This window comes from Littorina saxatilis, linkage group LG13 (genome assembly GCF_037325665.1).
Source record: "Littorina saxatilis isolate snail1 linkage group LG13, US_GU_Lsax_2.0, whole genome shotgun sequence".
In the NCBI taxonomy this organism is placed as follows: domain Eukaryota; kingdom Metazoa; phylum Mollusca; class Gastropoda; order Littorinimorpha; family Littorinidae; genus Littorina; species Littorina saxatilis.
This window is the reverse complement of record NC_090257.1, coordinates 32,084,736-32,111,649: the sequence shown is the minus strand read 5'-3', so window position 1 is coordinate 32,111,649 and position 26,914 is coordinate 32,084,736. Positions and strand designations below refer to the sequence as shown.

General features: G+C 41.1%; 2 long non-coding RNA genes across 2 annotated transcripts; one reads left to right on the top strand and one right to left on the bottom strand.

The window, feature by feature from the left end:
- The first annotated feature begins 1,198 nt into the window (after window positions 1-1,198).
- Window positions 1,199-10,130, top strand: LOC138945517 (uncharacterized). The gene is made up of 5 exons (XR_011449024.1): window positions 1,199-2,224; window positions 3,713-3,826; window positions 4,672-4,777; window positions 5,528-5,680; window positions 6,634-10,130. It is a non-coding gene; the product is annotated as an uncharacterized lncRNA (long non-coding RNA).
- A 4,424-nt stretch (window positions 10,131-14,554) lies between these two features.
- On the bottom strand, window positions 14,555-23,592 carry LOC138945516 (uncharacterized). The gene is made up of 5 exons (XR_011449023.1): window positions 22,930-23,592; window positions 21,694-21,787; window positions 20,549-20,719; window positions 19,998-20,097; window positions 14,555-16,489 (listed from the first exon to the last, which is right to left on the bottom strand). It is a non-coding gene; the product is annotated as an uncharacterized lncRNA (long non-coding RNA).
- Window positions 23,593-26,914: the final 3,322 nt, after the last annotated feature.

Below are 26,914 nucleotides of genomic sequence, written 5' to 3'. Positions count from 1 at the left end.
TGCCCAGTCGGTAGAGGCCCTGGATTTTAAAACCGGTTGTTACTATCAGCGATATACATTCTGTTTTAGAATTCGCTTACCTATATATCCTCTTTGATACATTCACACCCTCAAACTATTTCTTAGAGGGAGAGAGAGAGAGAGAGAGAGAGAGAGAGAGAGAGAGAGAGAGAGAGAGAGAGAGAGAGAGAGAGAGAGAGAGAGAGAGAGAGAGAGAGAGAGAGAGAGAGAGAGAGAGAGAGAGAGAGAGAGAGAGAGAGAGAGAGGAGGTATTACACACCGGTACGACCGAACATAAGGTATCAATAAACTCCTCTTGTGCAGCGGGTTGAAAGTATACCCTGATCCCTCGGAGATATACCTCCACTCCGGTCTGAACGACCTCACGTGACATGTTATATGGTAGAAGAGCATGCTGTCGCTTATTCTCCTTCTGAAGATGAGGTATACCCTCAGTTCGGTTAGACTGAAACGATGCTCAAGCAGTGGAATTTGTGTGTGGTTTGTTTCAGAGCAAAATGTTATTTTATCCAAACAAGAAGATATTCTCGCGCACCGCCTTGTTCAGGATATCCACAAGTTGACAATGATGTGTGCGAAATAAATAAACAATGAAACGAACCAGAACGGACGGACGGACGGGCAGACTGACGGACGGACTGACGGACGGACCGACGGGCAGATTGAGGGACGGACCGATCGATGGACGGACGGAGGGACGGGGGGAGGGGGGGGGGGGGCGGCGGGAGGGGGGGGGTGGCGTTACGGGTAACCCCTCCTGATCCGGTCCTGCAGGGTATTCCTTCAACCCTCTGCACAAGAGGAATCTATTCGGATACAGACTGAAGGACGGACGGACTGACGGACGGACTGATGGACTGACAGACAGACTGTCGGACGGACCGTATGGACGGACATACGGACGGACTAAAAGGACGAAGGAACGAATAAACGAAGGAAATAACGAAGGTCGGAACGAAAGAGCGAACGAACCAACCCACGAATGAACGAACGAACGAACGAACGAACGAGCAAACAAACAAACAAACAAACAAACAAATAAACAAGCAAACAATAAACAATAATTGTGTGCAATCTGGCCCATTTTCAGGGCATTTGTCAAACGTTTGGAGGAGGTCCACAGTTAGGCCTGGGTGGGGGGGGGGGGGGGTTGTCCCACCAACAGGAATTCCCCCCCCCCCCTCTCCCCTGTATTGGGCCCTGCACAAGAGGAATTTATTGATACGGACTGAACTTGAAGAACGGATTGACTGACGGACCGACGGACGGACGGACTGACGGACGTACTGAAGGACTGTCGGACGAACTGTCGAACGAACGAACGAACGAACGAACGAACAAACGAACGAACAAACGAACGAACGAACTGACGAACGAACAAACTGACGAACGAACAAACAAACGAACAAATTAGCAAATGAATACATACATTCGCAGAAAGAAAAAGGCAAAAGGTACATTTGTGGAGTCAGTAAGGGGGGTGGGTGGGCTTCCGGAACCCAGGAACCTTGGGAATCCCCCCTGGCCTAGAACACACACACACTGATCGACACTGACACACACACTGACACACACAACTTGACGAACGCACACACACACACACAATACACACACACACATCCACACCGGCACACACACACACACACACACACGCACGCACACACACACTGTGACACACACACGTAAACACACACACCGGCAATGACACTGACACACACACACGTACCGTACACACTGACGGGCACACTGCCGGGCACACACACACACACACACACACACACACACACACACACACACACAAACACAAACACATACTGACATACTCGCAACTGACATAGCAGAGGGGGGTGGTAAGTCATTTGAACGTTTAATTTCTTTTGTCACAAAATTATTTTGAGATAGTTTTGTATTTTTAGTCACTGCAGCGAAGGGACATCACTCCCGCCACCTTATCTGTATCTTCTTCTGCTTGTTGCCGCAACACGTGTAGACCAGTCCAAATCGTCCAAATGTAGTGGTCATCTGCAGAGACGCCGCCGTGCCGTACAGCTTATCCTGGATGGGAGTCGGGATTCGCTTTTTTTGCACTGCCATTGATGCCAAGAACGGAGCAGCCAGGGTCATTTCAATTTTCATCCAGGAATGGCACAAGCGAGCCAAACCGGCCGATGGTCTTTCGACTCCATGGAGACAGCTGGTGAAGGTAATACTATTTTTATTCCTACATTCGTGTTGACGACAGAGTGCAACGTTTCTAAAATATGATCGGTGCTAACAGAGCAGCAGGAATATACGTGCCCTTGATGACTTGGTCACTTTCGGTTTCACGGTACCAGTAAAGTCGATCGACCCCCCCCCCCCCCCCCCTTCCTTTTAGGACCTAAACAAATCTGAAAAAATCAGGTCTTGAAAGGAAGAAGTCTTGAGATGAGAGTAAATATAGAGAGGTTGTGGACAGACAAATCTGAGAAAACAGGGTCTTAAAAGGGAGGGAGTCTTTAATCAGGGGATATTAAAAGTGTTGTTCCACTGTACTACCAAAAAGAGGGGATACTGTTTGATGTTACTGTAAAGACTTACAGTAACACTGTTCTCTCCGATTGCCAGTGTTTGTACTTTGAAACAGATTGTATGACCGGCACGGTTGGCCTTGTGGTAAGGCGCCCGCCCCGTGATCGGGAGGTCGTGGGTTCGAACCCCGGCCGGGTCATACCTAAGACTTTAAAATTGGCAATCTAGTGGCTGCTCCGCCTGGCGTCTGGCATTATGGGGTTAGTGCTAGGACTGGTTGGTCCGGTGTCAGAATAATGTGACTGGGTGAGACACGAAGCCTGTGCTGCGACTTCTGTCTTGTGTGTGGCGCACGTTAAATGTCAAAGCAGCACCGCCCTGATTGGCCCTTCGTGGTCGACTGGGCGTTAAGCAAACAAACAAACAGATTGTATCCTGAAATTTAGCACTCCATGTGTTAACATTTCCACTTCCAGGTCTGTAGTGTGCAAACGTGTTGTCACTGTTACAGCTGAAATGAACTAACAAGAATACTAGTCTGATGTACATAAAATATGGGAGAGGTTTGGGGTCGGGGGTGGATGGCAAGCATAACATTGATAAATGACTATAGTTTTGCAGTGGTTTGCTCTCTTGTACTATGAGTGTTAACAGCAATTGTTTATAATTTGTTACTCAACTTACTGTAAGGACTATTACTATTAGCTTTTCTCAGCAACTGCAAACAATTGTGACTTAATTGCAAGAGCGCTTCATTAAACATTGGGACACTTCTTTTGGTTTTTTTAATGGCTATAGTGTAGAAACTAGAAATGCTGAGATACATTAATGTAGTCATGAGCAACAACAAAAACAAGAACATGTTTTGAATTCTGATAGCTAATGAAACTGACAGCTTGATTAGAATTATGTAGTTTTTGCAATTGCTGACTGAGTTGCATCCTTTGGTTTTACCTTGCATTGATTATCACCTTTGCTGACAATTGACTCATTGAGTGCAGTATTGAGTAACGTATAGTTATTTTATTTCAAGTTAACTTCTGGCTCTGCATGGTGTTAATCCTACTCAAACTTAGTCAAAGTAAGGTATCATTATTTATGAATAATGTGAAGTTGAAGATACAAATTAATGAGAAAGTTTGTGTATTTTTCTGTACACTCTTGCTATTTACTGTTTCAGTGCTGAACCATTTGCTTGAATGCTTGATCAGATGATGACAGAGTGACACCTGGTGGTACCCAATAAAACTGCCTTTGCTGCTATAACTACAAGAAATTTCTACAATTCAGAACAGTAAGTGCATGAGGTTCCATTTTAAGCTGTCAAGAGTAAATCTCAGGAATAGATTAGAAGATTTAGTTATGTCACACATGTCTTGCTTTCTTGACTTTTCTCACACTCTCTTGTCAGACTCAGAGAGTGCATGATTGTACATTTTTTTTACAGTAATTTTTTATGTTCCTAATTGGAAAACAAATGTGTCATAATCTTAGTGTTTAGGATAACTATATGGCAGAGAGAATCATGGAAATGATTGGGCGATGGGGGTGTGTCGCTGGTGTGCAAGAGGGTGGGTGGGTGTGGAGAGAGTAGTGATGGTAGTCAACTACTAACTAAAAGATTACTGATTGCATACATTTAGTGTTTATTGATTTGGAGGGTGGGGGAGGAAGGCAAGCAGTATTATTACATGTGTATGGGTATACTAGTTGTGCATGTTCCAAATGGGGGTGGAGGTTGGCATGGCAAGCAATAGCTCAGTCGGTATAGTGGCCTTGAAACCGGTTGTGGGGATTTATTTCTCAGAATTGACGTTGTGCAGACTCTGCTTGGTTTCTGAATAGCTTATTAAGCCTGTGACTGTGTGCATACATAAAGATCTCAAGTTCACAGTTTCAGGGCTTGGAATTAATGGAAACATCAACACACATGTAGGAAAAACTCAAAAAAAGGAGGGGGTGGGGGGAGTTTGGTCCCACGGTAGTGTTTGAATGAAAGCAATCTTACTTTTTAAGAGGGTAATCTTGCAGGACTATGATTCTTACATTGGTAGTTGACTAGTGTAGTTGTGGTTTTGTACTAGTGAGGAATGTCATCTATGTCATGTGATTTCTTGCTTCTTCTTTTTGTGTGTGCAGCTAAAGATGTTGGACCTTGCCTACAGCCTAGTTTTGCATAGATCTCCAACACCGTGGCTTTACTCTGAGACACCACAGAAAACACAGCCTTTTCTGCTGCTGAAAGGTAAACATTAGGTTAAATTTGTGTTTGTTTTGATTTGTATGTTTTCCTTTTGTAGTCTATGGCAGGAGATTTGTGCAGGTGTACAAATGGTAGAGGTGTCAGAGGAAATGTCCACTTGTTACTTGTCTCTATATCAGTATATATGTATCACAAATACGCATCAAATGTACTGATAGAGACCACATGGACAATTTCAAGCACTTTTCTGCCAGGGGTAGGGTCAGCTATGTAAGAATCATGTCTTACTCTGTTCATGCAAAAATAAGGTTCTGCATTTGAATGAGTTTGAATCAGGCACCTGTGTTTTTGCTCTTGTTTGTGCCCTCTTGTGAACTGTTAACTTATGAACAACCACCCCAGCAAGCAACTCTTTACTGTTCTGAGCACAACAGAAGGGCGCATGGTCTGGGCATATGGATGGTAAACACATCTCATGCACAAGTACAGGCCTGAAAGTGGCGAGTATTTTCAATTACTCGCCATGGCGAGTAAAAATCATGTAAATGGTGAGTAGAAATGTTAATCTACTCGCCACATGCGAGTAAAGTTGATAAAACAAATGGTTGTTTTGACGAGTAAAGTTTCAGTAAATTATGAGAAGTACATGTACTAGCAGTGCTTCATTTTGTGGACTTTCAGTGCTGAAGTATGATTGTGTGGATTGATCATTTTGTATTCTGTTATTCAGATTGCCACTTGCTTTCTTTTACATATATTTACAAGATGGTGGCTGATTTGTGTGTGTTGCAGAACACAGGTCCATGAATAAAAGAACCCAGCTGGTATTCTTCATTCATGGAAAATGAAAGGAAATTTATCAGCCAGGATTCGCCACTCACTCTGCTAAGGGGGAACCCCGGTCAGCCCTACAGTGGATGAACAGCTTGGTCCTTGGAGGGAAAGGTAACTACTGCAGCACTTTAGAAGGGGTCTATGTCGACCAACAGTGGCTGTATTCCCTGTATGTTAATTTCCTGTACATATACAGGGAATATACTTCCGTTAGACGCCATGGAGTTACTTCAAGCTTACGAAAGTGAAAGTGATTCAATGGACGAGAGTACCAGCGAGGAAAACATAATACCAGGCTGTTGGGGGTGGGGGTGCAGATGTTTCTTTAACTAAATCCGTTTTGATAAACGGTCGAAGCATGTTTTGCTTGGCTGGATGCCGCACGCGAATTCAGGATTTTAAATAGATTCTCCTATCTAACCGCAGTCACGCGCTTGGCGCAAGATTGTACGATATTATACTTCTTTACAGAAAATCCAACTGTATTCCCGGTACACAGGGAAAACACCTATGGCTATGGGGAATACACCTTCTTTTGGTCGACATAGACCCCTTCAACCTTACAATATGTGAATGTGTAGAATATTATGCTTTTGCTTAAAGCTTGTTACATATGACTAAGACAGAAATGTTAATCATTCCCTTGGTGCAAATCATAAAAAGAACAATAGCGATCTGATGTACTGTGGATCAATCGAGGAAAAGGTGTGTATGACCTAGAAGAAACTGGTTTTGAAAGTGCTGAGGATGGATGGAACATTGATGCAATATCATTTACTACATTGAACCTGGGTTTCAAACTGAAGTGCTTTTTTATGCTTCTTGTTATATATATGGTCTCGATTGACTCCTGTGTTCAAGAGACTGTAAACAACCATAAACAATCTTGTGTTGTTATGTGGTGGTGGTTTTGCTGTTGTCTAGCATCTACCCGTAATTGGCTTTATCAAATGCACCAGAAACGAGCATGAGTTTGTCGGATTAGTGAACTGTTTGAAAAACTTTAATGTATTTGTGGTTGACAGGTTGTTATTATTTCTATATTGTGTTCTTCTTTTTCTCAGGTGGGCTGTCTTCTGAAACATATGAATCGGGAGCGTCACATCTTTCTTCCTGAGACATCCCCTCTTGAAAATGGTGTGGCGTTTAGCTGAATGGAAACGTGGCAGTGTCCTGTTTTTCATAGCTTCGATGCGCGAAGTTGGGGATTTCAGCAGAGAATTTATTGATTGATTAATTAATTAGTTATTTAAGCTCACCTCACTCCTTAGTGTTATTTAGGGGGATGGGGGGGGGTGGTGGTGTTGGCCTGGATCTTGTTAGTGAACTTTCTTTCTGGCAACTCGCATCAGAAATTCCAGGTTTGCTTTCAAGGCAATAGACGGTTTTTGAAAATAATTCTGTTAGGATTATCAGCAGTCCGGAGGTGTAAAAATCCCTGTACTGCAGTCAGGTTTTTCAAAACATCTCGAGCACGCTCTACGCCTCTGACGGGCTGTATCCCACAATCGGGACAAACGACCAACTTGGATGTGTATGCCATGCGCACAATATGATACCCCTTGCCTTTAAAAATCAGCGGTCACGAGTTCATCAGAGTTCAGAATTTGTTGTGTAAAAGATAGCCGCTGTCAGCTAGCCATTCGTGGCTCAGGTGATTATATTTAATACAAATTTAAAAAAAGGTTTCTTATGTAGCGCACGCCGCACAGCATACACATCACAGTCAGTCGCTTGTCCTGATCGCAGGATAGCGTGAAACATGCTCCGGGAGACTGCCAATAATCCTTACATAGTAGTAGTTATTTAAAGAAATTGTGTATTGGTACAGCATGTTATGCATGTACTAAGATAGCTATTTGTAAATATTTGGTAGATATTTGTGGTGGTGTCCCGAATTGCTCCCTCCCAATTTGCCCCATCCCATATGGTCCCCAATTATTCTTGCATTTTGCTGTGAGTAACATAACGTGTGCAAAGGCGACGGGCGCTGTGGCGTGGTGGTAAGACGTCGGCCTCCTAATCGGAAGGTCGAGGGTTCGAATCCCGGCCGCGGCCGCCTGGTGGGTTAAGTGTGGAGATTTTTCCGATCTCCCAGGTCAACTTATGTGCAGACCTGCTAGTGGCTTATCCCCCTTCGTGTGTACACGCAAGCACAAGACCAAGTGCGCACGTAAAAGATCCTGTAATCCATGTCAGAGTTCGGTGGGTTATAGAAACACGAAAATACCCAGCATGCTTCCTCCGAAAGCGGCGTATGGCTGCCTAAATGGCGGGGTAAAAACGGTCATACACGTAAAATTCCACTCGTGCAAAAACACGAGTGTACGTGGGAGTTTCAGCCCACGAACGCAGAAGAAGAAGAAGAAGAAGTGTGCAAAGGCATTTGTCTGAAGCGCATTTCCAAAAAGACCCCCCGCGGGTTAGGGGGAAGAATTTACCCGATGCTCCCCAGCATGTCGTAAGAGGCGACTAACGGATTCTGTTTCTCCTTTTACCCTTGTTAAGTGTTTCTTATATAGTCAATGTTTGTACAGATTTTAGTCAAGCAGTATGGAAGAAATGTTAAGTCCTTTGTACTGGAAACTTGCATTCTCCCAGTAAGGTAGTATATTGTACTACGTTGCAAGCCCCTGGAGCATTTTTTTTATTAGTGCTTTTGTGAGCAAGAAACAATTAACAAGTGGCTCTATCCCATCTCCCCCCCTTTCCCTGTCGCGATATAACCTTCGTTAAACACCAATTAAAGAAAGAATTTCCAAAAAGCATAGTTACCATTTGTTTTTTTAAATCTGAATCCGTGACTGTTGTTCTTGAATACTCTTTCGTTTAGGTTTCCAAAAATGCTGATATAAAGGGGAAGGATAGTTGAAACTGTAACCGTTTACATTTTGCTCCCAGATTTGCAGTTGTTGTTTTTACTAGGAGTTTGGACGGGCTCGGTGTTCTTGTGGATAAGACATCGGCCTCCTATTCAGAAGGTCATGAGTCAAAATCGCGGCCGCCTGGTAGGTTAAAGGTGGAGAATTTTCTGATCTCCAAGGTCATTGCTTATGTGCAGACCTGCTAGTGCCTTATCCTCCTTCGTGTGTACACGCAATCACAAGACCAAGTGCGCACGGAAAAGATCCTGTAACCCATGTCAGAGTTTGGTGGGTTATAGAAACACAAAAATACCCTGCATGCTTCCCCCGAAAGCGGCGTATGGCTGCCTGAATGGTGGGGTAAAAACGGTCATACACGTAAAAATCCACTCGTGCAAATTTGTGAGTGAACGTGGGAGTTTCAGCCCATGAGCGAAGAAGAAGAAGAACTATGAGTTTTACTCTTTTAAAAAAATTATTTTCAAATTCGAAGATTGCCACAACAGTAGTCTATCTCATCCGACTTGAACCCTTCAGACTCCCTGTACATGTACTTGCAGTTTAAACTCATATTTTGTCTGAGAATAGTTTTCAAATGCAAAGTCCTTCAGAAAAACTGCGAGATAAAAATCTGGAGTGCTAATATCGTGTTGGTGTATCGTGTCAGTGGCCGAGTGGTAACGCACTTGCGCTCGGAAGCGAGAGGTTGCGAGTTCGACCCTGGGTCAGGGCGTTAGCAATTTTCTGCCCCCTTTCCTAACCTAGGTGGTGGGTTCAAGTCTTTCGGATGAGACGAAAAACCGAGGTCCCTTCGTGTACACTACATTGGGGTGTGCACGTTAAAGATCTCACGATTGACAAAAGGGTCTTTCCTGGCAAAATTGTATAGGCATAGATAAATTTTCATAAAAATGTCCACCAAAATACCCGTGTGACTTGGAATAATAGGCCGTGAAAAGCAGGATATGCGCCGAAATGGCTGCGATCTGCTGGCCGATGTGAATGCGTGATGTATTGTGTAAAACAATATTACATCTCACACGGCATAAATAAATCCCTGTGCCTTGAATATGTGCGCGATATAAATTGCATAAAATAAAATTAAAATAAAATCCCCGAGCTTAGAACTGTACCCACAGAATACGCGCAATATAAGCCTCATATTGATTGGTATGTAAGAAATGTTAAAGTCCTTTGTACTGGAAACTTGCATTCTCCCAGTAAGGTAGTATATTGTACTACGTTGCAAGCCCCTGGAGCAATTTTTTGATTAGTGCTTTTGTGAACAAGAAACAATTAACAAGTGGCTCTATCCCATCCCCCATCCCCCCCCCCCCCCTCTTTCCCCGTCGCGATATAACCTTGAACGGTTGAAAACGACGTTAAACACCAAATATAGAAAGAAAGAATAATCTTTGAACAGCATTTGGTTGGAAAATGAAAGTCTTCACAAAGCTATCTTCTTCTATTTGTGTGGGTTAATAAATAGGATTTAACATAACAATGTGGTACTAGTATGGGTTTTGTAAAGTGATTACTCAACTTCTGTGAATTGTACCTTCGTGGTGATCATGCTACACACTGGGTAATTCAAGCACAGAAAATAATATTTCTTAATAATTTGGCCTTATAAATGTACTCCGTGACTGTATTTGTATATGGTGAAAAGGAGAAGATATAAAATTTGTGAAATAGGACTTCGTATTTGGTTTTGTCATAATGAATTTGTTGTTTCTGTGTGTGTGTGTGTGTGTGTGTGTGTGTGTGTGTGTGAGCATGCATGCGTGCTTATGTGTGAGTGCACAATTGTGTGTGTGTATTAATCCAGCAGAAACAGCTTCTCTTCCATACATTTGAATCATTTATATTGATACCACATGGAGACTATTCTGAACACACAAGCGTGGTTTTCTCTCTACAGTGCTTTTCCTAAAGTTAAATATTGAATTTTTGAATTTAAAAGTTTTTGGCACACCACTTTAAGATAATGCTCAAGGAAAATAAATAGTCTTCTTTTTTCATTAACGCTTTTTCTCACAGTGATGTGTCAATATCTCAGACGCAAATCCAGAGTCATGCACCGTTTTATGCTTGGGAAGCGCACTATACTCACTTTGGTAACGGTCACTGTTAGAAACATGCATACCAATCAATCAATTAAGCGAAAATGAATGATAAGATTCGATTATGTTCTTCTTTTTGTGCACAGGCGGTTATATACAAACGTGCATAGTGTCAAAAGAAATCACACACACACACACACACACACACACACACTGAAAGTATGAAGAAGCCCCTCCAACTTTTGGTTGAGTTTGACTGCATTACCTTGAGGAGACTGACGACACTTCACAATGGAAAAAATAATAACTTTTACATTTCAGTGATTTGTTTTAAGTACAAAAGTACAAGTGAAAGTAGAAATAAATTAATGTGACACTATCCCGTAATCACATATCAGGGTCAACTATAATCAGTCCATTGGTTTACAAAACTTTATTCAATTTGTTATCATGACAGAAACAATGCATTGTTTTTTTAAGATAACTCAAGCATAAATGCTTATTTTAAGTCATCCTGGTATGTACATAACAAAGTTTAGCATGATGGCGGACTAGATACATTTACTCATTTCAGACAACGAAAACAAACAGACAAACCTGATGCGCAAGCAATCAAAAAAGGGAGGGGGTGGTAGTACAGAACTTGGTGGGGGTAAAAACAAGAAACAAAAAGAAATGGGGTACGAGAGAACAGAATTCAGCATAAGGGGGAAAAAAAAGGACGACGAAGACTTGGAGCGCCAGAAATGTTGGAAGAGTGGGTCACGTCACAATAATATTAAATGCACAGAAGACACACACGCAAAGTTAATACATTTTGTGATCGGCGAAAATGGCACTAAATTACATAACGATTGGGCCATAATCGATAAGTCGAAGCAAGGACACAAAACACGAGAGAAATTACGAAGAACAATTGGTCAGGCAGCATTTGTCTCATGACAGTGTCAAATGAACATTATGAATAAAATGTAGAGGCTCATGTACGGAACATGCCTGGTTGTCTTAATAAATTCTTGTACAGTTATGAATATGGTCTGATTGACATTCCGGGAATATTGCGGGATGCCTTTCAATAATATTTCAATAAACTTATAATCAGTTATCAATTGACAATAATCGTACATCTCTACACAAGGGTCAATGCAACAAATAGTGCTCAGCAGTCTCCCTTGGGTAACCGCACTCACATTTGGGGCATTCCTTGAGGTGCCGCTGACATAAATCAAAATTCAAATCACTCATACCAATACGCAGTCTGCAATTATGGACTTTTTCAAATCTATCTCCAAAATAATAATGACATGGTACTTTAAAATCAACGTTGATTGCAGTAAAGTAATTGACTGACAATTAGGGTTGTATGTGGGGTGCCTAAAATTTGAACTTTTCTTATTCCCGAATATTTTTTGTGGGCGCAGAAGCACGGGGCAAATGGTATTGTTTTTTTCTGGAGGGGGATCAGACAATATAAAACCAATTAGAGGCCGAGTTGCCTGACAGAAAGGCCAATTCTAGCCCCAGTCCATGCCGGTTACATGTAATTAGCTATGCACACATTTGAGATCGATACCCAACCTTACTGAGCATCAGTTCTTTGCGTTATTTTAATTTTCTTGTTTTTCTTTAAAATAAAAAAGGGAATGGTTTTATTGATGTCATTTTATTATGTCATTATCTAGTCAGCATAAATGACTTTTGTGGATACAGGAGAAAGTGTTAAAATGTGAAGATTTCAAGTGTGGTTTGTGGTCATCTGCTCAGTTGACCACTTACAATGTTGTTTCATTTGATGATAAGTTTTGTTTGGTGGTCCCGCTTGAATGTGACAGTAAGTTGTACAATGTTACTCTGTGTGTGTGTGTGTGTGTGTGTGTGTGTGTGTGTCATGTGTGTGTGTGTGTGTGTGTGTGCGTGCGGGGGTGTGTTTGTGTGTGTTGGTGTGTGTGTGTGTTTGGTAACCGGCTTTGTACAGCGGGACCACCTTATTTTGTCATGTATTTTTATTCATTCTGGAGCTTTATTAAATAAACTGCCCATTTCAATCACAACTCTGGTCTGGTCTTATTGTCAGTGTTGCATAAATGATTGTATGTGAGCTTGTGAACATACAAAGAAACAAGTCGCGTAAGGCGAAAATACAATATTTAGTCAAGTAGCTGCCATTTTTCAGCAAGACCGTATACTCGTAGCATCGTCAGTCCACCGCTCATGGCAAAGGCAGTGAAATTGACAAGAAGAGCGGGGTAGTAGTTGCGCTAAGAAGGATAGCACGCTTTTCTGTACCTCTCTTTGTTTTAACTTTCTGAGCGTGTTTTTAATCCAAACATATCATATCTATATGTTTTTGGAATCAGGAACCGACAAGGAATAAGACGAAAGTGTTTTTAAATTGATTTGGACAATTTAATTTTGATAATAATTTTTATATATTTAATTTTCAGAGCTTGTTTTTAATCCGAATATAACATATTTATATGTTTTTGGAATCAGCAAATGATGGAGAATAAGATAAACGTAAATTTGGATCGTTTTATAAATTTTTATTTTTTTTTACAATTTTCAGATTTTTAATGACCAAAGTCATTAATTAATTTTTAAGCCACCAAGCTGAAATGCAATAATGAACCCCGGGCTTTAACCAAAAATGAGGGCGTGACAGTGCCGCCTCAACTTTCACGAAAAGCCGGATATGACGTCATCAAAGACATTTATCAAAAAAATGAAAAAAATGTTCGGGGATTTCATACCCAGGAACTCTCATGTCAAATTTCATAAAGATCGGTCCAGTAGTTTAGTCTGAATCGCTCTACACACACACACACACACACACACACACACACACACACACACACACACACACACACACACACACATACACCACGACCCTCGTCTCGATTCCCCCCTCTACGTTAAAATATTTAGTCAAAACTTGACTAAATATAAAAAGAAAGAAACATTCTGTGTCGAAATATCTTGACTAAAAATCAGGCGGAAGACTACACCTGTTGCATTTCCTATTATGCTCAGGCAATTATAACTGAGGGCGGAAGCGACAATGATTCGTTTTCCCCCCAGATAACATTAATTTGTAGAGACGGAAAAGGAACACGCACATTCTGGAACTGATTTGTGTAAATAACTGAGAGGGTGTTTTGTCTGTTTTGTGAAACGGTCCTCACACATTTGCAAAGTTCCACAGTTAGGCAGCTGAATTAAAGCATTACATAATGCATAGTGTAAACTCTAGGCCTACTTCAAGGTCTTATTACTTCAAGATGCATACACGTGCTGTTGTATCTGTTAGTGCTTGCCGGACACCAGTGCTGATTAAAATGGCTTAGATTGTTACTAATTTGAAACTACAGTATGTCCTTTTACGCGTTGTGGCAACTGAATTTTGTTGGTACCGATGATTTATACAAAGACTTTTATCACAGGTTTCTTCCATATCAAACATTTATACTTACCTTCAAGTTCGAGTTTACCTTTACTTTCACGAGGAGAGTCTGTGTGTGTGTGTGTGTGTGTGTGTGTGTGTGTGTGTGTGTGTGTGTGTGTGTGTGTGCGTGTGTGCACGCTTAAATATTCTTGATTTTTGAACATAAGCAGTTTATCTGTCATGGAGTTGTGTGTGTTTTCATGTCTGCGTGTTCTTTTCCCCCTCCTTCCTCCTCTCGGCAGTCCGGCTTCAGTCATTTTATTCCTCCCCTCAAAGCAGACAGCAGCATTGTGTTAATGTTCAGAACTTTGCCAGGTTTTTTGTTTGTTTGTTGTGCTTCTTTAATTTAGGTTTGTTGTTTGTTTAAAACACTCAAACATACGCACACATCCACACGCACACTTTTACTTTTTAAGTTATAATAAGTATTGCATTCAGCCACGGTTTTTTTTCTCAGTTGATATTCTGATTTTTGCCATTTTTTTGTGTAATTTGTTTTTGTTGTGCTTGTTTGATGTAGGTTTGGTGTTGTTTGTTTAACACACACTCAAACACACACTAACCAGACACACACACACACACCACCACCACCACCACCACAAGAATAGGTTTACACTCACTTTTTCCTCCACGTTTTAATTTTGGCAATATCATTAACCCAGGATTGCAAAGCAGGGATCATTTGTCAATTTCATAACAACGTACATACAATTTCAGCTGGTCACTTCAATAAAATGTGCATCACCACAGGTTTCTGCTGGAATGACAGTGTCTTATCTGTCAACACAAAATACACACACACAAAATGAGTGTGATGCTGTATGCCTCCTAACAGATCCTAACTTCACCCTCCAAACCTCCCTGCAGATGTATGTTCTGTGCACAAAAATAACCTTTTAAAATATACAAAATGCAGACGACATTTCTACATTTGTAGTTGTGCTGCAGACCTGTTTACCCCCATAAGTGTTTTGGAGTAATGCTCAGCCCCAAAAATAGTAATCCTGGTACAAAAATAGTAATCATCCAGCATTCGTCGCCAATTACAACGCACATGACAACTGTGTCTGCGAAACGCAATCATGCACATATATCCATCATTCACAAACAAAACACATCAGTCAGTTTTTGTAGTCATCATAATGTCAAAGAAGATTACATCAAAAGCACATGCATCACTTCTTCTTTTTCTTTTGCTCGTAGTAGGCCTTTTTCAGTGTGTCAAGCGCTTCTCTACTGTACTTGCGCTTGCTGAAGGTACTGAACTTGTCAAATTCAGGTGCACGGAGCCCCTGGGGCTTTTAGTCATACCTCAGGCAGCTATCTGTTAGAAGAACTACCAAGTTTCATTGACTTGCACCCAAAGAGTCAAGAACTGCGATTTTTTTACGAATCAATTTCGTACTCGGACCCGGCTGGTCTTGACCTATTTTTGGATCTAAATTTAGATCAGGTAGATCACCACATCATGCACAAAAAGACACGTCACTAGCAAACTATGTCAGACATCATCATGAGTTTGTATAAAACAAAATGGAGGCCGGAATCACTCAGTTGAATCGAACTCCGACCAAACACCACGTAATAACTAGGTTAATTTATGCACTCGCGTGAACAAGAAACTGTCGAGCTTCACAGATGTCGTCGTTGGGTAGTTTTACTACCATAGGAGGATTTTTGAACTGTAAATGCACTCAGCTGCAACAAAAACGCAAAACGAAGGCTGTAAGCTGCACTGTGCCTTTAAGTAGCTCAACACAATGATCGCAGCCCAGGGTGCTAACACAGTTTGGAAGGTCAAGGTTTTATAGTATGCTTCACTAACGGGATCTTATAAAAAAAGCTAAAACATTTACCACTGAAGAAAAACCATCTCTGAACAATTCAAAATTGTCACACTACTAGTTTTACATTTTAAGGATCTTGCCTAGTGCACATCTTTTTATTATGAAACATTTGTATTGTAAACAAAAGAAAACACAATGTCTTGTGATCTGTAAATGTTCTTAATACAGGGAACTTTATACATTGTTCAAGTGAAGTACTGTACAGCCTATTTAGCTTGTTCATTTTCTCCCTATAATCTGCTACAATTCAATAAACTGCTGTAAACTTGTGTGCCCTTAAAGTAGATTTATGTCCTTCTGTGTGGGCACCTTCTTCTTCTTCTTCCTCTTCAGTGTTCAGTGTTTGCATTTGGATGTGTGCTCTCTGGCCAAGTCTTGTTGCACAGGGGTACGGGTGGCAAGAAAAGGCCACCCTCTCAGAACGTGTTGCAGAGTCTGTTCTTCCTACCCTAGCCACAGTCGCACGCTGTAGGTGCAAAACCTATCCTTTTGATGTGTACCTTCAGACAGCAGTGTTCTGTGCAAAGGCGAAAGATGGCTGTCTGTTCTGCGTGAGTAAGATGGGGCTATGGTCTTGAATGAGCTGGTAGCTGTCTGTCTTTAAAAAAAAAAAAAAAAATAGACATCAAAGAAGCTGCAGCACCAGCCAAGTGTTGACTGTTTTCTTTATGTGTAACCTGGTCCTGGCAGTAGCTGTTGTCCATCTGTAAACAAGCAAGATCATTATTATAATATATTGATGGTGTATTTGTTTTACCCAAAAGACGATTAAAATAACATTTAATTTTTGTTTTAGTTATGTGGCATACATGCAGTGGAACGATCATATCTTGTGATATCTTCCCTCTGAGAAAAAAACTACTATTCAAAATGTACTTTTACATACTTTTTTGTTAACTTAGGCTTTTGAAGATCCACATCCAATCCTGCCACAATGTAGGCACAATCATAGGCTAAAATTGTCAGGGTTATTTACCATCGAACTGTCCTCAACATTCTATGCTGACACACACACATGCACACACACACTGGCACAGACACATAACTTGACTTCACTTAGGAAGGTTATGTGATGCTTAAATCATTTGTCTTGCCACTAGTTCATCACAAGTAACCACTGTGTTTATTGCTGGTATGTGCTTAAATGGAGGGATAGTCTTATCCCATGGTAAAACATTTTTTTTTTTTAAAAAGCCTGGCAGGTGATGTGAGATGTGAGCCAAACTGTGTTCACGAAAAGCAGCCGGCCTTTAATAACACAAAGCTGCCTCTGTACACAATTCTGCTTTTACACATGCTATCCCTTAACTTGGATTCATACCAAAAATCAAGCCTGGTTTCATAGGAAACAGTCAGAATGTTGATTCAGCATTTAGAATGATAATCTTATTTCATGTACACGCCTTGGCAAATCTGACAATTAAGTAAGCAGAAGTTTTCTTCACGGGACGGATTTGCTCATTTTATTATGTAGCAATGCACTTCACTTGGTCACATACACCCCCCCCCCCCCCCTCTGTGCACAGTGATAGTTTTAAACAAGGAATTCTGTAAACACAGGGGTGGTCAAATACACCCCCCCCCCTTCCCTCTGTGCACAGTGATAGTTTTAAACAAGGAATTCTGTAAACACAGGGGTGGTCAAATACACCCCCCCCCCTTCCCTCTGTGCACAGTGATAGTTTTAAACAAGGAATTCTGTAAACACAGGGGTGGTCAAATACACCCCCCCCCTTCCCTCTGTGCACAGTGATAGTTTTAAACAAGGAATTCTGTAAACACAGGGGTGGTCAAATACACCCCCCCCCCTTCCCTCTGTGCACAGTGATAGTTTTAAACAAGGAATTCTGTAAACACAGGGGTGGTCAAATGCACCCCCCCCCCTTCCCTCTGTGCACAGTGATAGTTTTAAACAAGGAATTCTGTAAACACAGGGGTGGTCAAATACACCCCCCCCCCCCCCTTCCCTCTGTGCACAGTGATAGTTTTAAACAAGGAATTCTGCTGTAAACACAGGGGTGGTCAAATCCACCCCCCCCCCCCTTCTCTCTGTGCACAGTGATAGTTTTAAACAAGGAATTCTGTAAACACAGGGGTGGTCAAATACACCCCCCCCCCTTCCCTCTGTGAACAGTGATAGTTTTAAACAAGGAATTCTGTAAACACAGGGGTGGTCAAATACACCCCCCCTTCTTCCCTCTGTGCACAATGATAGTTTTAAACAAGGAATTCTGTAAACACAGGGGTGGTCAAATACACCCCCTCTTCCCTCTGTGCACAGTGATAGTTTTAAACAAGGAATTCTGTAAACACAGGGGTGGTCAAATACACCCCCCCCCCTTCCCTCTGTGCATAGTGATAGTTTTAAACAAGGAATTCTGTAAACACAGGGGTGGTCAAATACACCCCCCCTTCTTCCCTCTGTGCACAATGATAGTTTTAAACAAGGAATTCTGTAAACACAGGGGTGGTCAAATACACCACCCCCTTCCCTCTGTGCACAGTGATAGTTTTAAACAAGGAATTCTGTAAACACAGGGGTGGTCAAATACACCCCCCCCTTCCCTCTGTGCATAGTGATAGTTTTAAACAAGGAATTCTGTAAACGCAGGGGTGGTCAAATACACCCCCCCCCTTCCCTCTGTGCACAGTGATAGTTTTAAACAAGGAATTCTGTAAACACAGGGGTGGGACTCTCTTGTGATGAAAAAGGAGGAAATCCCTTTTTTTCCAGGGGGTTCGGGGGCATGTTACCCTGAATTTTGGTTAAATGGTACATTAAAATCTGTGCAATCTGACAAAAAAGACATTCTCCACACTCCCCAACCTCCCCCCCCCCCCCCCCTCAAAATTACTATTAGTTATCAGGAGTTTTCAGTCAGCACAATTTAACTCTCAAGCCTCCAGTGTTCTGTTTCATCTCCACGTCTCTCCAAATCATTCAGTCAACAAGTCATAGATATTGTAATGAAATGTGACGCGGAAAAATAGATTACTCCAGCAGAATTCGTAAGTTGTGTCCGCGGAAATCCGCGGAAAAGTCCCACCCCTGAAACAGCACTGCATGGTGCCTTTTCCAGAAATAAATTCATCAAAAAATGTCAACTCACAACAGCAAGAGTCAGTGTGTCGATTGTTCATATGTGACAAAGTTGAGGGATGAGCTTATCCTATGTTAAAGCCTGGCCAGAACTGAGACGGTGACGAGAAGTAGTGTGCCTATAATGACACAATGCTTTCTTCGTAAGCAATTAGATTCAACATCTCAGATCTGGTCAGGCCTATACAAATGCCATCTCTCAACTTGGTCCATACAAAAATCATGAACCTGGCTTAATTCTGTACAGAGTGGGAATTTGTTTTTCTCTTTTTCGAAATCCAAAATAAGCAAAATCAGGTCTTAAAATCAATTAATCAATATGAGGTTTATATCGCGCGTATTCCGTGGGTACAGTTCTAAGAGCAGGGATTTATTTTATCTTTTTATTTTATGCAATTTATATCGTGCACATATTCAAGGCGCAGGGATTTATTTATGCCGTGTGAGATGGATTTTTTTTTACACAATACATCACGCATTCACATCGGCCAGCAGATCGCAGCCATTTCAGCGCATATCCTACTTTTCACGGCCTATTATTCCAAGTCACACGGGTATTTTGGTGGACATTTTTATCTATGCCTATACAATTTTGCCAGGAAAGACCCTTTTGTCAATCGTGAGATCTTTAACGTGCACACCCCAATGTAGTGTACATGAAGGGACCTCGGTTTTTCGTCTCATCCGAAAGACTAGCACTTGAACCCACCACCTAGGTTAGGGAAGGTGGGAGAAAATTGCTAACGCCCTGACCCAGGGTCGAACTCGCAACCTCTCGCTTCCGAGCGCAATTGCGTTACCACTCGGCCACCCAGTCCAAGTCCAAATGGAGCAAGTCTTAAAATAGGAGTGAATTTACAGATGTTATGAACAAGAAGTCTGCGAAAACAGGGTCATTAATAGGAAGGAGTCTTAGATTGGGGTGTCTTAAAAGGGGCAGGGGTGGAGGCCACTGTAATGACCATGAAATAATCAAAATAATACTATCAGTCATCTTATTCTCTACCAAATTTCTAGAGGTCAAGACAATGATACAGATTATTTACTTGTGTCACTGTTAGTGTCATTCTATGAATAACAGACCGATAGAAAGAGAGCTCTGTGTCTTGTACCTGGGTTCGTGCTCAGTTGCTTGAAAATTGACTTGTCAGAGGTTCTTCTTCAGCCTTACACCAGCCTACAGCGGTAGCTTCTACTTCACCAAACTTTGTTCTGAAACAAAACAAATAAAACATCTTCAGGGTCAAGCATATGTATCAAATCATGATCACACAATTAAACCTTCTTCTTTGGTCAGTACTATTGAAGATTTGTTAATTGTTTCTTGTTCACAAAAGCACTAATCAAAAAATTGCTCCAGGGGCTTGCAACGCAGTACAATATATTACCTTACTGGGAGAATGCAAGTTTCCAGTACAAAGGACTTAACATTTCTTACATACTGCTTGACTAAAATCTGTACAAACATTGACTATATTCTATACAAGAAACACTTAACAAGGGTAAAAGGAGAAACAGAATCCGTTAGTCGCCTCTTACGACATGCTGGGGGGCATCGGGTAAATTCTTCCCCCTAACCCGCGGGGGGTTGTACAAGATAATGAAATAGAGTGAATTTTGAAGTGCATTCATAATTAAAGCCCAATCATGTGGTTTAACCTACCTAGTCTTGAAAAGCCTGTCCGAGGAAACAGATCAAGCACCCTTCCGCAGACCTTCCTGACGGAAGAGTCTTGGTTGTAACCGCTCACTTTCTAAAGTAGTCCATAAGCAGTTCCATGTGCCTATGTTATCACTGTAACCAGCTCCTTTGTGTACCTGTGATCTGGATGAGCTGCAACACATAAAACTTTCATATGAACACTATGTCAAGTATACCAGTTAGCATCCATCAAACACTGACTGACTGAGGAGCATCACAAGATCTGTTCTAAGGAGGTAACAACTATTGTCACAAAGTGTTTATGATACAGCTGCAGGCACATGGCACTGAGTGGTCAATTGGTGAGGGGGGGGGGGGGGCAGAAGTTCTGCTCAGTCTTGTCTGCTGATACTACACTTTGTGGTGGTGTAAGGCAGGGAATCACACCCCAACCACTGGCCCCGCCCACCTGGTGTCGAGTGCCTGTGGATACATCAGTCCCAGTCATGGCTGGCCCCCGGTTGACAACTGCCATGTACGTCATGTACGGGTACATTTACTTTGCAGTACAGATTAGTTTTCAATAGCAATGACATCATGGACGCACACCTGCCCAACGCAGACAAGGACAGCAAAATCAGGGACCAAACGTGATAAAGAGTAACTAATCGTCACAAACATCAAAATGCTTTGCATTTCTTGACCAGATAACAATCATTTCTGGGCAATTGAAGATTATTATTCCACCTACAGGCTATCACCCCCATGGCTGTTACTTGTAACACATTTCATTTCTTAAAATATGTTTTGTAAAGTAATACTGTAGTTAATAGATTTCTCTGAAAGGCACATTCCTTCTCATGAAAACAATTTGGCTCACCGTCTAAGATCTGGTCAGGCTTTAAAATGGGATAAGACATGATCTCTTAACTTGTTCACATACCCACAATGAACGGTCTGGTTGCTCTCTGCGCCAAGTGCGATTGTGTTATGAATAAATGCTGTAAAAGCTACAACTGTACTAGCTCATTTAAAAAAAAAATCACAAAATGTCACTTCACCACAGCAAGCAAACAGTGTGTTTATTTCTGGTATAGAACAGACACACACATACACACACACACACACATACACCAAAGCAACACAAAAGCCCAAAACATGCCTACCATCTAAATGAGGAATCCAGTTCCAACTGTCTTCTGCCAATATAACACTGCCAGAGACACCATGGTGTAGAAAGTCAGTTTAAAGAGAGACTACCTGAAAGAAAAATGATACAATAATAATAAAACACCCAGTGCAATAGACATACTTGCTCGTTAAAGGCTTACTTTACCATGTAAAAACATTTTGCTTCACAGTCTCAGATCTTGTCAGGCTTTTACTTGGGATAAGATCATCCCTCTACTTGGACGAATAGCAACATAGATCAGCTTGAATGCTCTCTGTGCAGAGTGGTTTTTGTTTGTTTGTTAAAGAATTAGTTTTGTTAACAACACTTGGTACCTTTTTGTGAAAATATTTCATCACACATTTTAACTCACCACAGCAAGCAGTCACTGAATATATAATTTTTTGTATGTGGCCAAGATGAGGGATTCCATGTTAAAGCATAGCCACATTATACTGTAGTGACAAGGCAAGTGGGCCTTTAAATTGTAAACTGATATATTGTGCATTTTGACTTCTTCATAAATTATAACCCTGATGCAGGCAGTCATCAGTACATGTAGTGGTTTAGTCCCTTGAATGAGAAAAGAATGACTTTGCAAGAAAGAAACTTGGAGTCAAAGTCAAAATACCCTTTAAATTACAAACTATAGTCTAGATTCCACAGGGTTTGAAGTTAGAAAGCTCTGAAAATAACTCTGCTATTTGAAATTGACTAATAGTATTAACTTATACCGCCATACATGATACACATGTACAGACAAATGAACTAAGGCTTGTGAAGATCCATAATCCTGCTACACAAAGACACAATCATTCAGAGGTTGAAATTGCCAGGGTCATTTTCCATCCCCATGTAGCCTGGATTTAATTACTGGCATGTTTTTCAGTTAAAGAGATGTGTCACTCAGAATGACAGGAGATGGTTCACTCAATGCAGAGCATAATATAACATTGATTTCTTCATGCCATCTGATTTGCAGTTGAATTCACAGGGCGAGAAAAATTCTAGACTGTCCTCAACATTCTATGCTGACTGTAAATTGTAATTATATAATACATCCACCCTAGCTAACTGGTACACTAATCACTTGCTCTGGCTTACTTCTTTTTCCAACATAATAAATCTGTTATTTGTACTTTAGCCTTTTGTGGTAAAATATTCTCATTACCACCAGTTGCACTCACAAGCTATTGCACTAGTGTATTTTGGAAATGATCAAAGGACTTACTTGTGTTCTACAACAGCACCATGTCAGTGTTGCGGGAAGAATGAGGCAGGGCTTGGTAATAACTGAGACCTGCAAGTAAACAGAACATATTTAGAATCCCAGCATGTGTTATAATTTGTGTATATATTTATATTATAAGGTCTTACATTGCAATAACAAACACACACACACACATGCACACACTCATTCAATGTGCTCTATGTGCTAAGAATAAGAGTGATTGTTTAATGAATTAACGCTGAAGAAGCTACTAGTTGCTTAAACACATTCATAGCAAAATGTCACTTGATCACCACATCAAGCACACTGTATCTTCATTTCTGGTTGTATACATTGTATGCAAGTGGAGGGATGATCTTATTCCATGTAAAATCCTAGCTCAGCTGATCTCTCTCAACTTGGATTCATACCAAAAATCAGGAGCCTGGGTGTTTCTGTTCAGTGGGCATTTCCCTATTTGTTTTATTTGAATGCATTTCTTAAAAAGAACACTTCCTCTGCATAGCCGTCAGGATGTTGGTTCCACCTTTAGGAATGTGTCTTAGTGGACGGACAATCTTATTCCATGTACATGTTCCATTCCTTCGTGCATTATGTGATTCTACTGTATTTTAGTCATAAACAATGACCTTCATTCTAATAAGAAGAGTATTACCTTTCACCTCGGACCTCATATTTTGCCGCTGAGTCGGTGGACAGTTGCTGGAAACCGAGTCCGTCGTCACACTTCGGGCTTTGGCAACTAAGTTCACTTTGCGGGTCTTTCCCCTTGTAACACCATACTTGTTCGATCACAGTTTCTTTGTTCATCGGCCGAAGCAGGCCCCTCCTTCGCTCCCGTCTCGGCCACAGTTTCCTCAGTGCAGTCGGGCATGAGAGCCCGCCCTTGAACGCACTCTCCCCTGTACCGCATAGTTTTAAACCTCCCCACCTTTTTAATCTCCCTGTTTGCCGGAGCTAACCACTATCGGTAACAGTGACTCAACCGCAGGACTCTGAGACGTTCGCAAGAACCCAGTCCTCTTCGGAAGAAGATGATGATCACAGATCTATGCATTGCCGACGCCGGCCATGTTGAATTAGTGAAAACCGAAACGTGGAAGCGAAACTAACTTATCTTCGGGAATCAATTAGGAAAACTATATGTGTAGCAGGTAGAAAAATGGCATTTAATGAGACAGATAAAACTCGGATCAAATGAGAAAGAAAGAACTATCCAAACTTGCAAGCACAGCCGCGGTAGTCCTAAGTACGTACTGAAGTTCCCGATCCATGTTTTAGTCTAACCAGCGCTGTCTCTAGTCTATAGATGCGCAACAGGATAAGAGATACCCTGAGGTTATAAGTGATACTCCCACATACGTTGCACAAGCATAATTTAACGTTACCTTATGTACGGTCCAACCGGTGTGCAATGGGTGGAGGGAGGGAGGGAGAGAGAGAGAGAGAGAGAGAGAGAGAGAGAGAGAGAGAGAGAGAGAGAGAGAGAGAGAGAGAGAGAGAGAGAGAGAGAGAGAGAGAGGAGAGAGAGAGAGAGAGAGAGAGAGAGAGAGAGAGAGAGAGAGAGAGAGAGAGAGAATACGAAAGTTTATTCAGTTTTAGGCCAGAGCCCCTTCTGAAGGGTATGCGTCCATATACAACATAATCATAGCAAATATTGTGTTTCATAAATGACCCAAATTTGTATACATCAAACAGTAATACATGTGTACATAGATCATGTCACAGTGATTAATCTTTTCATTCCCTGATAAATATATTGTGCTAATTTGGATATTTGACTGACATTTCCAGTAGACATAAGCAAAGTATATCGGTACATACATGGATGGTTATAATATTTTGGCTTTATCAATATTACTCTTAGGTCACGTAGTGCAGGACAGCAGAACATAAAATGTATTTCATTTTCTTCAGCCAATTTACACAGACGACACAACAAATCTTCCTCACTCCGTACACTATACCTACACCTGTGTACAGCAAGATCCGATACACCGAACCTGAATTTAGTTAATGCACTTTTCACATAGCTGTTCATTTCCATATCTATATACGCTTCAGTACTGCTTGTGGTCTTAAACAATCTGTATGTAGAAAATCGATCACTGCTTTGCATATGGTCGTTCCAGTCTTGCCATCTGCAATCTATCAATCGCTGTCTGAAACATTTTAGAAAACCACCAATACTGTCCACCCCTTGGTTGTACCATACATCTGCAAACCCATGAGAGAACAAACACTTTCGAACATCCGTCGCCCATGTAATCTTGCCATTACAATCTAAATTATAGAGAACTTTGTATGCTTTACATGGGATCTTAGAATTTTCCATTCTTGTTAGTTTTAGCCAATATGTAATGCACTTTACATATGAGTTTAGATATATTGGGAATCTTCCCAATTCACCATACACAAGGTCGTTTGGTGTTCTCATGTCTACATGTAGGAATCGTTTCATGGCGAATAAGTGTAGTTTTTCTATTTCAGTACCTTTTTGGAAAGCCCAAATCTCAGCACCATATTGCACAATCGGTTGGACTTGAGAATCAAACAATTTTGTAAACAATGTGTAAGAACTACTCTCTAGCTTGTGCAACACACGGAGTATACCAAACACTGCCCGTTTACCCCTACTCACCAAATCTTGACAGGAAACATTAAAACTGAGTCTCGTGGAAAAAAATATTCCTAAATACTTATAAGCGTTAACAACAACAACTCTATCTGCACCATAATTCCATTTTTCACAACTAGCTAAATATCCTCCTTTACGGAAAACAATAATATTAGTTTTGTTCATGTTAACTTTCAACTCCAATCGAGAAGCTGCATTGTACATATTATTCAGCTGTCTTTGCAGGCCAACAACAGTTGTGGAGAGCAATACAATGTCATCAGCAAAAAGCAATATGAAAAATTCAACAAAATCAAATGTCACACCATGTTTTCCATTTTCCATTACTTCCAAAGCTAATTCATTAATGAATAACGAAAACAACACAGGGCTACATACATCACCTTGTTTTACCCCATATGTACAATTGATTACATCAGTAAATTTAGCGCCACATCTTATTTTAGCTTTTACATCCAAATACATGCTTTTCACACAACGATGCAATTTTCCTCTAATACCGTTTTTCATAAGTACAGGCCACAGAAGTTTCCTAGAAATCGAATCGAATGCCTTCTCAAAGTCAACAAATGCGACATACAATTTTCTGTTATTTGTAAACTGTTTCTGAATGGCCGCCAGGAGTGTAAAGATATGGTCAACTGTTGAATGATCTTTTTTAAATCCAGCTTGATGTTCACCAGTAATATCATTTATGCTAATCCATTCCTGCAATCTGGTATTAATTATAGAGCTATATAATTTACTGCTGACATCACACAGTGATATTCCCCTGTAGTTATTGGTGTCATTTATCTGACCTTTCTTAAACAGAGGCAAGATTATTGATTCCTTCCAGTTGTCCGGGTAAAAACCACTATCAAACAAGACATTAAACAACCTTACTAAAAACACCACCACAGCCTCACCCGAATGCTTGAAAAACTCACCAATCAGCCCATCTGGACCAGCAGACTTTCCGTTCTTCAGCTTTCTAATTGCAAGAGTGACTTCTTCTTTCGAAATCGGTCTATCTAATACATGTTCAACAACATCATCATCATTTCCTTCATCATTAACATCAGCATTTTCATCCACAGCCCCATCAACGACGTCCACTATAGCTACATGTGTGTCCTTCTCTAATACATTCTTAAAATGTTGGAACCAATCATCTAGAGTAATGTTATGACGCGGCTGCGTTTTCCTCCGTGAAAGTTTCTTCATAGTTTCCCAAAATAGTTTCTGCGATTTTACTGAGCTGCTCAAGTCAGCGAGTAGACCAGCGTTATAGCTTTTCTTTTTCATAACGATCAGGTATTTATATTCACGCCTAGCAATGCAATATATATTTTTATCCAGAACATC